The sequence below is a fragment of the Zonotrichia leucophrys genome, chromosome 12 (genome assembly GCF_028769735.1).
Source record: "Zonotrichia leucophrys gambelii isolate GWCS_2022_RI chromosome 12, RI_Zleu_2.0, whole genome shotgun sequence".
Lineage (NCBI taxonomy): Eukaryota > Metazoa > Chordata > Aves > Passeriformes > Passerellidae > Zonotrichia > Zonotrichia leucophrys.
In genome coordinates this window covers 1,966,091-1,979,632 of record NC_088182.1, presented here as the reverse complement: position 1 = coordinate 1,979,632, position 13,542 = coordinate 1,966,091, and the positions used below count along the sequence as shown (strand labels likewise).

The 13,542-nt window shown below is 50.8% G+C and overlaps 1 protein-coding gene across 2 annotated transcripts in view; it reads left to right on the top strand.

Annotated features, from left to right (window-relative positions):
* Nucleotides 1-646: 646 nt before the first annotated feature.
* The window catches only part of LOC135453067 (contactin-4), a 267,949-nt gene continuing 255,053 nt past the window's right edge, over nucleotides 647-13,542 (top strand). For both annotated transcript variants that reach the window (XM_064723696.1, XM_064723694.1), the window contains exon 1: nucleotides 647-756. The gene's annotated coding sequence lies outside the window, so the exon portion shown is untranslated. The remainder of the gene's footprint in view (nucleotides 757-13,542) is intronic.

The following is a 13,542-nucleotide window of genomic DNA, read 5'->3' as shown; positions in this document are numbered from 1 at the left end:
GCATCCCTGGGCACAGGGACGGCCAGCAGAGCTTGGGAGCAGCCGGGCTGGCACCAGGTGTGCTGTGCTCTCGGGCTCCTCATCTCCCTGCACAACACACGCAGCTCTTGGGCGAGAAGGAGGAACGGGAAGGGGATGACAGGAGACGGTGGATGCAAAGGGCTGAGCGAGAGGCTGGCGGGTGAGGAGGGGCTCGCTTTAAAGAGCGAGATAATTACGGCAAATCTGGGATTAAAACCGGAGGGCAACGCCGAGAGGGAAATAAAAAATAAAATAGAATAAATTTAAAAAAAAAAAAGAAAAAAGCCGCGAGCGGCAATTTGGGCTTCTGTGGTATCCCTTAGTGGGACTAAGCCTGGTCGGGGATGGGGAAAAGCGGGGAGCGCGGCGGGAACGGGCTCGGGGCTGGTCGGGGATGGGGAAAAGCGGGGATCACGACGGGAACGGGCTCGGAGCCGCGGACAGAGCCGCACCTGGGCTGCAGCACAGCCGGCCGGGGCAGGGCAGGGCAGGGCAGGGCAGGGGATGCGGGGCCGGCACCGGGCGCTGCCGGGCGGGCTCCGGGCGGGCAGCGGCGGGGCTGGAAGGGTTAAGGCGGCCCCGCCCGCCCCCCGCGCACGGCGGTTCGGGGGTGGGTGGGCTCAGCGCGGAGCCCGCCCGGCCCCGCCGCTGCCGCTCAATGCTGCGGCCGCGGCACCGCGCGGGAGCGCCCGCACCGCGGAGCCGCGCCGGGCATGAGCCCCCCGCCCCGGGCAGGTAAGCGCGGCTCGGCTCGGCTCGGCACGGCGAGGAGAGGAGAGGAGGGAGGGAGGCGGATTTAAAGCGGGATTTAGGGAAAAAAATAAATAGGGGGTAAATAAGGGATTTTCAAGCAAGGCTGCGGCGCGGGGGAAGAGAGCGCGCTGCGGAGCGGAGGCGCGGCCGGAGGGGCGAGGGGACCGCAGGGACCCCCGGTGCCACCGGAGCGCGGAGCTGCCGCGGGGGCGTGCGGAGCATCCCTGAGTGAGAGTGGGGATGATCCCCGGGTGAGAGAGGGGATGATCCCTGAGTGAGAGCAGCAACATCCCCGAGTGAGTGCGAGCGCATCTCCGGCTGAGAGCGGGGATGATCCCCGCCTGATAGCAAGAGCATCCCTGAGTGAGAGCGGGGATGATCCCTGAATAAGAGCGGGCGCATCCCTGAGTGAGAGCAGGAGCATCCCCGAGTGAGAGCGGGGATGATCCCTGAGTGAGAGCGGGCACATCCCGGGATGCGGACGCGGGGATGCTCCCCTCAGGCTGCTCCAGGCGCACGCAGAACTTTTTGCCGTCTCCAGCCGCGTTCCCGGCTGGAGTTGAAGCTCCTTTTGCTTTCCCCAGGCTGCTGCTGCTCCCGTGTCGTGAGCAACATACCGCAGCGTGTTGTTTTATTTATCCCAGACAGGAGCGGCTTGCTCTCGAAACTACAAATTAAAGGATGCTGCTTGCATAACAAGTGGCAATAGTTTGTATCTTACATACTAATTACCCGTCACCTTAATTTAGACCAAGCCAAAGGAGGTTTTTTTCCCTCGAGGAGGGCTCGTTCCATAGAGCAGTCTGATGTCTTGGTGCCACGTACTGCTCTCCCCTGGCTGGATTAATGTGGGCAGAGGATTAAGAGCCGGCACGCTGATGAGGCACCCGGAGGTGCGGGGAAGCAGGGCACGTTTGGCTGGAGGCACAAATCAGGTTTTGTGGCTGATCCTCCGGTTTCCATGGCTCGGTTCAGGACCCGCATCCCAGCGGATAAATCACCGGGGTGGGAGCAGGGACTGGCGGCGCTCCTCTCGTGATGGTCGCGATAGTCCGGAGCTCCTTTCCCGCACCCAGCACCCCGTGCCCGCAGTGGGTGGGTGTCTGGGTGCCCGGGGATGCCGTGACCCATCCCCGTGCTGTGGGAGCCCCTTCCCCGCTCCTCTCCTGCAGCAGCTCCAGCCCAGGTGTGCAGGTGATGCTGCAGCCGGGCTCCACAGCCAGCACCGAGCCTGGCAGCAGCGTGCTGGGGGCCTGCACTTCTCCCAGCAGCTTTTCCTGCTGCTTTCCTGGCCGGGAAACTGAATTTTTCTTCTTTTCTGGACCTGAGGGAGCTGCATTTTTACTCCGCAGTTTGTAAGTCCCTGCAAACTGCTTAAATGGCTCTTGAATAATCCTTCAAAGTCACCTCCCCTCTTTAATCTAATACCAAAAGGACTGACTTTACATGGCTAATCCCTCTTTTCCGTGCTGTACAGCCTCATTTAGAGGTGTGCACACCGCTAATGTCCCCTTGGCAGCCTGCTGGAGACAATGGCTTCCACTGGCGAGCAGCAACCTCTCCCTCCCGTGCTGAACTCCGGGCACAGCTGAACCCTCTGACAAGAATTTGGGGGATTTCAGGAATCGTCCCTTTGCGCCCCAAACTCTGGCTGTGTTTCTAAACACCTTTGGGAGGCTCTGAGGGTCTCCTGCCCCAAAACCCCACAGCTGTAGGGTGGTGGGAGTGCAGGGAAGCAGGGTGTGCCTGCAGGTAGCTGGAGTTCAGTGATCCTGGCAAAACTCTGCCATTGGAAGGATTTTCCCCATCCTTCTGCAGAGGAGCTGAGCTCTCTCCCAGCCTGTCTGGCGCTCCTGGAATTTTAAGCTGGTCCTGCTCTCCACAGTGACAAAACTGTGTGTTGGGAATGTGAATGACAGCAGAGGAGCAGCTCACCTGTGCAGGCAGCATCCCTGAACACTGAGGTGCTGCAGCCTGCAGAGCCCGGCTCTGCATGGGTTAACTGGGGTGTGTGGGGCTGCCAGCCCTCACCTGGCATGCTGAGGGTGAGGTGTCCTCTGCCCTGGCCACAAGGACACCTCTGCCCATGGGGTGGGGGTCCCTGAGACCTCGGCCATCCTCCTCCAGGGGGTCCTGCCGCGATTTTCCAGTTCATCCCTCCAGTGTTTGATTCCTGGTGCTGATTGCCAGCCCGTGGCTGAGGAGCTTTGCTCCAGAGGGAAGGACAGCAGCAGTGACAGCTGCTGGGAGCCCACCATGGTTCCCAAACTCGGACATGCAGGAAAATCTTTCTTGTTGCTATCCAGGTCTGTCTTCACTGGAATTAACATTTCCTTGGTTTCAAATTCACTTGTGTGTTACCCCATTAGGAACAGATGGAAATCAGGGGTGAGCTCACATAAAATTTCTCACAGACATGCAAAACTTCTGAGTGATTTTGTAAATATTCAGGTGCTACGTGATTTATTTACCTTGGCTTTGTATGGCAGTTCTGTGGAGTTAACTTCATTTAAAAAAAGAATATTTGAAACTGGGGGGGTAAAGACGAGGCAGAGTGAGGGAAGGATAATACCCACAAGACAAATAGATCAGTGCCTTTTTATTTGCTCTTGTGGTCTTGTTTAATTGTGCTTGGTGAGCATTCTGGAGGGGCTGGATCCCATCAGGGCAGGGTGGACGGAGCCCTGGCGCCGAGGGATGCAGACGGAGCAGAAGCTGCTGCTGCTGCTTAAAAATCCTCTGCTGCCTTTGAAAGTTCATAAATCATCACAGGTCTATTTTTAGCCCTGTTAGAATAGAGCAAGTCTGGGGTTTCTTCCCACACCTGCCCTGTGTGGCCTGGGATGACCTGGAGCAGTGTGTGCATTTCTGTCTCTCTGCTTTGATGTGGGGCTGCCCTGTGCTCAGCCCCGCTGTCACAAAGGGGATCCAGCTCCCTTTGAAGAGCCTTTGGTGCAACAGTTGGGAATTTTCCCTCCCACTGGGAGCCTGTGCTGCTTGCTGGGTGAGTGATGTGCAGCCCCTGGCAGGGAGGTGATCACAAACACAGCCAAGCGTTGGTGATTTCCTCCCAAATCACCCCAAATCCACAAATGTGAGCCCTGCTCGCATCCTCAGCACCGTGGTTTCTCCAGTGCAGACATGGGTATCATGACAGCAGTGATTCATTCTTTTTTATTATTAGCAAAGCAAATCCATAATGATGACACCCTGCTGATTTACGGTTTCACGCCAGTGCACAGCTCTTGCTTGCCTCCCCCTCCTCCCAGCAGCCACCAAATCTGGGGGTATTCAAAGGAAATGTGTCAAATCTGTGTCAAATCTGCTTCTCATCCTCACACACACGAGCTTCTCACTCCCTGTGAACCAAGGGAGCAGTGTTTGCTGCTAAACAGAGTTCTGAAGGTGGGGATGTTGGGAAATAACTCCCTGCTTTGCTGTTCCCTGGGTGCAGTCATTTTATCTCAATCTGCAGGGTAAGAATCTATCCCAACACAACACTGAGAAAAAGAATGAGTTGTTGGGGTGTTTTTAATTGCTGGTTAAATCAGTGAAGGTCAAGGCTCAGGACCATCAGGGTCAGAGCGCTTTTAAACAATCTGGTGGCTGGCAGGAGCAGAGTTCATCTTCAGGAAGGTGCAGCAGAAGGGGGAAGTTTTGCCTCTGTGACATAAATTGGGATTTTTGCTCGGGGTCATAATCACAGCACAGATGTATCAGCATGTGGCCTCCAGTGAGGTAAGTGATGCACTCACTGCGCTTCAGAAGGACTCAAAAAAATCATCTGCAGTCATATTTTCAAAATATAACTGTTAAATTTTCAAAATATGGCAGGGATTTATTTTAAAAATTGTGTTAAAGGTTTCAAAAACAAGGTTCTGCCACGTTTGTTTTTTCTATTAGTTCTTCCTCAAGCTCCCAGGGGTTCAGCTGCTGATGCTGCATTCCTTGAGGACTTGCTGGAGATGTCTCAGATCTGGCCAGACACCCTTACTCATGTTCAATCTATCCAGTACCCAGTCCTGCTGAGATAAGTTATAATAAAGATAAAAGCAAAGGCCCAGGATGGTTCCTCCCCACCTTTTCTCCTCTTTGGGTTTTGGATTCAACCCTCCCATGTGATATTTCCCCAATTCTTGTTGAGAGCAGGATGTGCATGAAATAGCCACCAGTAAATCTTGGTTTTCTCCAGATTTCCAGGAGAGCTGAGCTGAGCAGCCCCTGGCTCCAGACTGATTTGCTTTGCCAGGAGTTCTGACAGTGCTGTATCTTTGCTGGCCTCGGGCGAAATCTGTGTTTATCATTTATTGATATAAATGTTTAGCCGAGGAAGAGATGTGGTGTTTAAGGGCAATTTGCATAAGGCTCAGCAGGTCATTGCATTTGATTAGAGCTGGGGAAGGGAACAGAGGACAGCCCGGGTGATTGTGGTGGACAAACCTCTCCTGTGAGGGTGATTTAGTGCCAGTGGTGCACAGCAGTGGCCTACCTGTGAGATTTGAACCATTAAACTCCTTTTATTCAGATCACAAGGCGTTATTTGGGAACACTTCCACACAACAAAACACATTTGCTTCTCTGTGCTGCCCGTGATGGGAGTGTGGAGACCCAAAAATCCATCAGGAGAGCCCCAGGGCTCATTTTTGCTCATTTTTATACATTTCTATAGCTGGAGCAGGGAGATCTTTGTCCAGTTTGATCCATGGCCGTGGTTTGGGTGATCACTGCAGAGCACAGAGGGTTCTGCACCTCACACAAACAGCACTGGGGAAATTTCATCAAATAAGATGTTTTACCTTGCTCAGTGGTCAAAACTCTCTCCTCTTGTCATGAATGAATGGATGAATCATTTTGGGCTTTGTCTCCCAGTCTTAAAAAAAATATAATAAATAAATAAATCCCCCTCTGAACAGCACTCATCTCCCAGCTTTTTAAAAGAGTTACTTAGCATAAGAGCAGAACATTTGCCTGAGAGGGTTTCAGTCCAAGAACGACTTTTCATATTTAATTGATCTGTATTGTTCAATTAGGGAGATGTATCATGCCCTCTGTTGTGCATGTATAGCTGGAAGCAGAAATGAATGAAATATGAAGCAGAGCACAGGAGAGATTCCAGGCTGAATTTCTGTGCTGTGGGTGATGCACAGAGCAGGATTTCCACCCAGGCCCGGATCTGTGTGAGTAAACAGGGATTGTGTAAATTCATCAGTTACCTCTGCCTTACAAATGAGCCTGGATTGTAACATCTGTTCTTATTCTGCTCAGAACTCAGTAACCTCTTTGTTCTAAATCCTATTTATAAACATCCCCAGCTCCTGAATCAGCTGCCAGGATTATCCCAGAGTGCTGTGCTCGTCTGGGAGCAGCTGGATTGCTCCTCTGAGCCCTGCCAGCATCCCAAGCTCAGGTGTGTGCTGAGCATCCCGGCAGCGCCAGGCTCGCACCGGAGCGACACGGGTCCCACAGGGTGGCAGCACTCAGCCCAGAGAGCTGGAACCACGGAGCATCCCGGGCACTGGGAGCTGCTCCGTGGGCTGGGGTGAGGCAGGACACAGGGAATGCCCTGCTCCATGGGCTGGGGTGAGGCAGGACACAGGGAATGCCCTGGGCTCCATCCCCTGGGGTAAGGCAGGACACAGGGAATGCCCTGCTCCATGGGCTGGGGTAAGGGAGGATTCAGGGAATGCCCTGCTCCATGGGCTGGGGTGAGGCAGGACACAGGGAATGCCCTGCTCCATCCCTGGGGTGAGGCAGGACACAGGGAATGCCCTGCTCCATGGGCTGGGATAAGGCAGGACACAGGGAATGCCCTGCTCCATGGGCTGGGGTGAGGCAGGACACAGGGAATGCCCTGCTCCATGGGCTGGGGTGAGGAATGTCCTGCTCCATAAACTGGGATAAGGCAGGGCATAGAGAATGCCCTGCTCCATGGGCTGGGGTAAGGGAGGACACAGGGAATGCCCTGCTCCATGGGCTGGGGTAAGGAAGGATTCAGGGAATGCCCTGCTCCATGGGCTGGGGTGAGGGAGGACACAGGGAATGCCCTGCTCCGTGGGCTGGGGTAAGGCAGGGCATAGAGAATGCCCTGCTCCATGGGCTGGGGTGAGGGAGGATTCAGGGAATGCCCTGCTCCATGGGCTGGGGTGAGGGAGGACACAGGGAACACACTGCTCCATGGGCTGGGGTAAGGGAGGGCCCAGGGAATGCCCTGCTCCATCTCCTGGGGTAAGGCAGGACACAGGGAATGCCCAGCTCCATGGGCTGGGGTGAGGGAGGGCCCAGGGAATGTCCTGCTCCATAAACTGGGATAAGGCAGGGCATAGAGAATGCCCTGCTCCATGGGCTGGGGTGAGGCAGGACACAGGGAATGCCCTGCTCCATGATCTGGGGTAAAGAAGAATTCAGGGAATGCCCTGCTCCATGATCTGGGATAAAGCAGGATTCAGGGAATGCCCTGCTCCATCCCCTGGGATAAGGCAGGACCCTGCTCCATAGGCTGGGGTAAAGGAGGATTCAGGGAACACTGTGCTCCATCCCCTGGGATAAAGCAGGACATAGGGAACACCCTGCTCCATGATCTGGGGTAAGGCAGGGCATAGAGAACACCCTCCCTGCACCATGGGCTGGGGTAAGGCAGTGCCTAGGAAATGCCCTGTTCCATCCCCTGGGATAAGGCAGTGCCCAGGGAATGGCTCCCACTGCCAGAGGGCAGGGATGGATAGGATTTTGGGAATAAATTCCTTCCTGTGAGGGTGGGGAGGGGCTGGAATTCCCAGAGAAGCTGTGGCTGCCCTGGAAGTGTCCCAGGCCAGGTTTGGAGCAAGCTGGGACAGTGGAAGGTGTCCCTGCCCAGGTCAGAGGTGGGTTTGAGATGACGTTTAAAGCCCCTTTCAACCCAAACACTTCCATAATGATCTCTGCTGCCACAACAACATTTCCATGTCGTTCCCAACCCTTCCCATGGAATATGAAATTCTCAGATCCCACATTTGTCCCCCATGGCAAAAGCAGCACCAGGAGTGAGGCTGGGAGAGCGCCAGGAATGTGCTGGGTGAGCCAGAGAATTCCAGCACGGGTGAATTCAGTGTTTAATGGGTCTCTTCTAATTGCAGATTTAGGGAAGAAACACTGGTCAAACACATCTGAGCAGGGAGAGTGCAGAGCATGGCTTGACTCAATATTTTCTCTAGTCAAGTGGAAAAAAAGAAGCCTCATATGAAAAAGCTGGAAAGGTCAAACTAATTTGTACTTGTGTGATAATGGGTAATACCTCTATTGTTTATGGAGCCTGTAGAATCCTTCCTGTGCTGAGCACTGTCATCTATCTGATGGTGATTGGGAGAAATTAAAAATGAAGTAGCAATTGTTCCATCCTCTGCGTGCCTTAATCTGCTTTGGGCGAGGATTCCTTTGAACAGTTCTGGGCTCTTTATAAATGAGTTGAGGTGGAATTTGCTCACTTGTCTTGACTGCTGTGGCTGAAGGAAGGAGAGGGTTTTAAACAAAAAAAAAAAAAAAAAAGAAAAAAAAAGATTAATACTGAGGTTGAGAAGAGCCAGACTAAACCCAGCCCGTGTCTTGCTGCTTAAGCATTCTGCCTGTGCTCCCCTGGTTCTTTATTTTGCTGCAGTCTTTGCTGTTTATTTACTAGGGTAAGTGGGAGTTTTATATGCATGTCCAGCTCCTGCTATTAACACTGGGATTGGTGAGCTCCTAATGCCCCACAGTGCTGCCTCACTGATCCAGGTGGATTTGCAGCTCCTTTTAGCAGCCTCTGGAAGTGGTGTGAGCTTTCCTGGCATTCTGGTTCCTTTCCAGGGATGATTTCCATGGCATAATTTCCCAGGGAACAATGGGGAGCTGTGTGGGGAGTCCCTCGTGCTCAGCACCAAGTGTGAGCTCCAGAGGAATTCATTTGCCAGGCTCATTGCTGAGACATTTAATATCTGGAATGATTTAGGAGATCAGATTCTGGAGTTCTGGGCTGGCTGTAGCTGCATCTGTCATTGTTGCAGAACCTTGACAGTGAACAAAAGGTGCTGCAGGGAACCATAACTCACCCAGCAAATTAATGGGTTCCCAGCCTTGCTTGCTCAGCTGAATGGAGCCTGTGTGGTCTCCCTGGCCAAGGGCTTTCCACAGAAATTGTGTGGGTTTGGAGTGGGCATTCCCAGAGGGATGGAGAGAGCCCAGCTGGCTGGGACTGCTGCTTTCCACTCCGGCTGGAAGGGGGATAAAACCCCTGTGGGCTCTCCTGGGAACATCATGCAATTGTTCCAATTATTTGGATTTTTTTTTTTTTTTTTAGTGAGGGTTCACAAAAAAAAGGGTTTGATTGAGAAAGTTTCATCAGATTTGATGCTGTCACACTGTGAGGGACACTCACAGGTCACCAGCCACCACTGGTCATTTCTGCCACTGGCAAGGAAGGTGCACTGTGAGCAGATGCTTGATCACTTCCCAATTAGCAGGGAGTGCTGGAACATCCCTGCAGGGATTTAAAACCTTTGGTGATGTGGCACTTGGGGACATGGCACTGGTGGCCTTGGCAGTGCTGGGAAATGGTCGGATTTTGTGGTTTTAGGGGGTTTCTGTGTCAGGTCATCTCCCTGGCCATGATTCTGCTCTCACCCTTTTTTCCTGATTCTGCCTCTCTTGCTGGAGGATGACCCCAGCTCCTGAGAAGGTCCCAGTCCTCTCTGGGTTTCCAAATTCCTTGGCCTGGTGGTGGGCAGGGCGTAGCTGGGGAATTTGGGATGGGGAGAGATGATGCTCTGACCTCTGGGCAGTGCCAGGGTGACCTTGTTTGCCAGCAGCTCCTGGAACTTGGATTTTGGGAATTACCAAGCCCTTCATGGTGTAATTAGTACATTTGGTAATTGGGTTAATCACCCTGCAGGGCTTGGAAGTTACAGGGATTGGGTTGGAGCTGTGGGAGAGGCTCCAGAAAATGAGCAGTGTGACCGTGTTCACAGGGGTTCTTGGTTGAGGGAAGAGACCAGGATCTGACTCCATGTTTCAGAAGGCTGATTTATTATTTTATGATATATATTACATTAAAACTATACTAAAAGAATAGAAGAAAGGATTTCATCAGAAGGCTGGCTAAGAATAGAATAGCAAAGAATGATAACAAAGGTTTGTGGCTCAGCTCTCTGTCCGAGCCAGCTGACTGTGATTGGTCATTAATTAGAAACAACCACATGAGACCAATCCCAGATGCACCTGTTGCATTCCACAGCAGCAGATAACCATTGTTTGCATTTTGTTCCTGAGGCCTCTCAGCTTCTCAGGAGGAAAATCCTAAAGAAAGGATTTTCCATAAAAGATGTGTGTGACAGAGCAGAGCTGGGGAACTGCTCAGCACCACCAAACCCTGCAGGTTTGGCCACATCAGCAGCTCTGTGAGCCCCAAACTCACATTTCTGGGGGGTTAAAATGGCTCTGCAGCCCTTGGCAGATCCAGGCCAGAGAATTCACACAGATCAGAGATTTCTGGTGTAAATCTGTGGTTTTGTGGCCCAGTGCTCCCAGTCACTCCCTGTTCATCCCAGACTGCTCCCATATCCAGCCTGCCATCAGCACTCACTCTATCTCACAGCCATTTCATTATTAGGATTATTATTGTATTTTTGAACCATTACTAAAATATGGAACCACTGCCCCTGGAAAAGTGGATTATCCTTTCCTGGAGAACTAATTTTATTTCACTCAGGAAAATTTGATTCAGATTTCTGAAACATTGCCACTAAGCAGCTTTCTAAGCAGAGTTGCAGTGCATGACCAAATTAAATCCGTGTAGGGAGAAGGGAAATGTTGTTGTTGCAAGTGTCCAAAGGGGTTGGAATGAAAATAATCTTATAGATCAAACTTAAATTGAGTTCAGATATTATGGAGGGAGCTCAGCTCTGTACCTGGAAAATCCCATCTGCCAAAAATGAACTTTGGGGTCACATTTGAAAATGGCATTTCTAGTCCTGCACCATCCAGCTGCTCTCCCTGTGTGGCACAGAGCTTGCAAAGAAGTTTAAGCTGAGTGAATCTGCTCCATAAAAACAAACAAAATAATTTAAAATAACGTGGGGGATGCTCGTGGAGGATTTATTAAAACCCTTCCCAAGCTGCAGCAGCCTGAGGTGGCAGATCCTGTATCTGGGTGAATTTTGAGTAAGTCTGGCCTCAATTTTGTCCCAACTCAGCATCTCCAGGAGAAAATACCTTGGAATATATACCAAGAAAATACCTTGGGAATTCTGCAGTTTGAGGCAGCAGCAGCTGGAGCCAAACTGGAGAATGGTTTGACCCTTCTTACTGAATGGACTTTGAATTCCAGGTGTTGAATGACCCTTGTGCAGCTCTCCTGAGCTGCTTCTGTGCTGTTCTACTGCAGATTAAGAACTGAGGTGCACAAAATACTCAGAGACACTGAGACATTGAAGTGCTGGAATTTCTAGAAAGTTCTACCAAATTCTTTGAATTTTAAGGTACTGAGCAGTTGGAAGAAATAAGTTTATATCAGAGGAGGAATTTCAGCACTGACTTCTTCTCCCCTGTGGATTGCATCATAACTCTGATGCTTAAAAGATTTAATTATTTTTGCACCTGTGGTTTTGCTTTAGATCAGTCTTTCCCAGCTCATGGGATTCAGGGTCTCACTGAATTCTTCCTTTCAAATAACAAATATCTGGGACTGAAAGTGTTTTTTTAAAATGCAATCAAATATGATTTAGCTGACTAAAACATTGTGAATAGACCCAAGCATTCAGACAGAAATACTTGACAATATCTATATGAAGGTAATGTCATCCATTAGCATTGTGTGAAATATAAAATATCACCCAATATTTAAATCCAACTGCAGTGAATCCTCTGTAACTTTACTGACAGAACCTAAATTTAGGAACTAATTAAATTCCATGGAACAGAAGAATGCATTTCTCCCCTTCTTGTAAGGACAAAGATTTGGAGTGTTAGCTATACTTCTATTTTTATATCATTGAGTAGACTTTTATAGAGATATAACTATTGGAAATTTCTACATCTGGATTTCAGGATCTCTGCTGAGAAGGCCCCAAAGTCCAGCTCAGAGCCCTGGTGGAGGTGGTTGAGCTCAGGGTGTGGAAGGGAAAATTCCCTGCCCAGCTCTGGATCCACCCCCACCATCTGCTCAGAGCATCCAAAACAACTCATTTCACCCCAAAAGTCAACCCAGGCCTTTTCTTTCCTCTGGCTCTGGAAGATTCCAGCTTTAAGGCTGTGGTGGAATTAAGTGTGGAGCCAGGATCGGGGCCAAACACTTTAAATAATTGATGGACAGCTTGATTTCTTTAGCCTTGCTCAAGTAAACCGACTTTCAGATGAACAGGAGCTGAGTAGGTGTTCAGTTGGGGGGAAAAAAGCCCTTTGAATTCCACTGATTTCCCACAGGATTTACTCAGAACTAGGAGAAATAACTTGAGAGGATCTCAGAATGGTTTGTGCTGAAATGGACTTTAAAGATCATCTGATTTTAGGGATGGGGCCGTGGGCAGGGACCCCTCCCACTGTCCCAGGTGCTCCAGCCCCAATGTCCAGCCTGGCCTTGGGCACTGCCAGGGATCCAGGGGCAGCCCCAGCTGCTCTGGGAATTCCATCCCTGTCCCTTCCCACCCTACAGGGAAGGATTCCATCCCAACATCCCAACATCCCAATATCCCAACATCCCAATATCCCAATATCCCATCCCCTGCTTCCCTCTGGCAGTGGGAAACCCTTCTTCCTTGTCCTGCCAATCCAAGTCCTTTTTGTTCTGTTCAGCCTCTTTGGATTCTTTTGTAGGAAGAAATAAAAACGGGAATCCCTCTTAAATTCATAATCTGAAAAGGAGAGAGCAGGAAAGTTGTCATTGCTGTTTGTGAGCTGAAGGTGGCCGAGTAACCCAAGGCTGTTCTGACTTTTGTGTAAGTTTTGTAAATTTTTATAAATAAATAACACAACTGGAATAGCTGCACATCCCAGAACACCTTCCAGGTGTGTGAGACAGTGCAAGAGGCAAAGAGTTCCAAGTTCCCCACCCAAATATTGTGTAAATTGAGAAGAAAAGGCAAAGAGAGACCAAAGAGCAGCAGGAGCAGCAGCTAATGAGCATCCATGGTTTGATTGCTTAATGGGGCTGTGGTCTGAGGCTGGGTGGAGGAAGGATGTGCCTGGGACAGGCAGGATGTGCAGGGAAGTGGAATTAGTGCTGCAGGAGGGGCAGGAAATCAGGAAATGTGTCTGAGCTGGAGGCTCCTCATATTCCACTGCTGCAAATGGCTCCATCCATTAGCTGGAAACAGCAGGCAGGGTTAGGCTGGGCTTAGCAGGGAGCAGCCTGAGGAGGGGCAGGGATGTGCTGGGGTTCAGAGGAACTTTCTGCTTTCTGGAACCTTCCCATGGAGCTGTTCCTTTGGCTGGTGGGATATCGGTGAAACAGGACACTCCTGAGAACTCACTTGTGGGGCTGTTTGTTTTCACTAATGACACAAGATACCAAATTCTTCAGAATTCTCAGACCTCCAGAAGTGGTCAGAGCAGCAAATATGCTTTGATCCCAAATGCCTTTTCCCCCTTCTCTCTATTTTTTATAATCCTTTTGCTCTTTGGGTCATATTACACATTTAAACACTCCCTTATCCTTTTCTGAAGCTGAACTTGTTTAGAAATCATTGGAGCTGCCTTTGAGGTGGCTCTGATGGCTTTGGAATCCAAAATCATCCATTACAAATTCCCAGCTTCTCTGTGAGGGGA